The sequence below is a fragment of the Mauremys reevesii genome, linkage group 12, assembly GCF_016161935.1.
Source record: "Mauremys reevesii isolate NIE-2019 linkage group 12, ASM1616193v1, whole genome shotgun sequence".
NCBI lineage: Eukaryota > Metazoa > Chordata > Testudines > Geoemydidae > Mauremys > Mauremys reevesii.
The window spans coordinates 47,073,281-47,075,428 of NC_052634.1; the positions used below are offsets into that span (position 1 = coordinate 47,073,281).

The window sequence follows — 2,148 nt, forward strand, 5'->3', positions numbered from 1 at the left end:
TGGACCATCTTCAGCCACCAGGCGACCCAGGATCTAAGGCAGGAATGGGGTGAGGAAGCAAGTCAAGCTGAGCATGGCAGGCAAAAATTCATCTCGCCTTCGTGGGCGCTCGCAATGATGCCCTTTTTGTGTGCCAGGGCTGAAAAAACCTCCCAGACAGAGAAGCAGCAGGCCAAAAAGCCCTCTACACCAACGTTCCACACAAAGATGAACTACAAGCCACCAGGAACAGTATCCCGATAATGTCACGGCAAACCTGGTGGCTGAACTTTGTGACTTTGTCCTCACTCATAACAGATTTGGGGACAATGTATACCTTCAAGTCAGCAGCACTGCTATGGGTACCCGCATGGCCCCACAGTATACCAACATTTTTATGGCTGACTTAGAACAACGCTTCCTCAGCTCTCATCCCCTAATGCCCCTACTCTACTTGCGCTACACTGATGACATCTTCATCATCTGGACCCATAGAAAAGAAAACCCTTGAGGAATTCCACCATGATTTCAACAATTTCCATCCCACCATCAACCTCAGCCTGGACCAGTCCACACAAGAAATCCACTTCCTGGACACTACAGTGCTAATAAGCGATGGTCACATAAACACCACCCTATACCGTAAACCTACTGACCATTATACTTACCTACATGCCTTTAGCTTTCACCAGAGCACACCACACAATCCATTGTCTATAGCCAAGCTCTAAGATACAACTGCATTTGCTCCAACCCCTCAGACAGAGACAACACCTACAAGATCTCTATCAGCTGTTCTTACAACTACAATACCCACCTGCTGAAGTGAAAAAACAGATTGTCAGAGCCAGAAGAGTACCCAGAAATCACCTACTACAGGACAGGCCCAACAAAGAAAGTAACAGAACCCCACTAGCCGTCACCTTCAGCCCCCAACTGAAACCTCTCCAGTGCATCATCAGGGATCTACAACCTATCCCTCACTCTCACAGATCTTGGGAGACAGGCCAGTCCTTGCTTACAGACAGCCCCCCAACCTGAAGCAAATACTTACCAGCAACCACACAACAAAAAACACTAACCCAGGAACCTATCCTTGCAACAAAGCCCATTGCCAACTCTGTCCACATATCTATTCAGGGGACACCATCATAGGACCTAATCACATCAGCCACACTATCAGAGGCTCATTCACCTGCACATCAACCAATGTGAGATATGCTATTATGTGCCAGTAATGCCCTCTGCCATGTACATTGGCCAAACCAGACAGTCTCTACGTAAAAGAATAAATGGACATAAATCACATGTCAAGAATTATAACATTCAAAAACCAGTTGGAGAACACTTCAGTTTCTCTTGTCACTCATTTACAGACCTAAAAGTCGCAATATTACAACAAATAATCTTCAAACCCGACTCCCACGAGAGACTGCTGAAGTGGAATTAATTTGCAAAGTGGACACCATTAAATTAGGCTTGAATAAAGACTGGGAGTGGATGGGTCATTACACAAAGTCAAACTATTTCCCCATGTTTATTTGTCCCCCTACTGTTACTCACACCTTCCTGTCAACTGTTGCAAATGGGCCATCCCAATAATCACTACAAAAGGTTATTTTCTCCTGCTGATAATAGCTCACCTTAACTGCTCACTCTTGTTATAGTGTGTATAGCAACACCCATTTTTTCATGTTCTCTGTGTATATATCTTCCTGCTGCATTTTCCACTGCATGCATTTGATGAAGTGGGTTTTAGCCCACAAAAGCTTATGCTCAAATAAATTTGTAAGTCTCTAAGATGCCACAAGTACTCCTCTTTCTTTTTGCAGATAAATGAATGGAGGTTAAGTCCATGAATGGCTATTAGCCAGAATGGGTAGGGAATGGTGTCCCTAGTCTCTGTTTGTCAGAGGGTGGAGATGGATGGCAGGAGAGAGATCATTTGGTCATTACCTGTTAGGTTCAGTCCCTCTGGGGCACCTGGCATTGGCCACTGTTGGCAGATAGGATGCGGGGTTGGATGGCCGTTTGGTCTGACCCAGTATGGCCATTCTTATGTTCTTATGAAGGGAGGGGGAGATACCTATGACAGAGTTTCTGTAGTGTAGTGGTTATCACGTTTGCCTAACACGCAAAAGGTCCCTGGTTCAAAACCAGGCAGAAACA

At 45.3% G+C, this 2,148-nt stretch overlaps 1 non-coding gene across 1 annotated transcript; it reads left to right on the forward strand.

The window, feature by feature from the left end:
* The first annotated feature begins 2,075 nt into the window (after nt 1-2,075).
* Nucleotides 2,076-2,148, forward strand: TRNAV-AAC. Its single transcript has one exon. It is a non-coding gene; the product is annotated as a tRNA-Val (tRNA).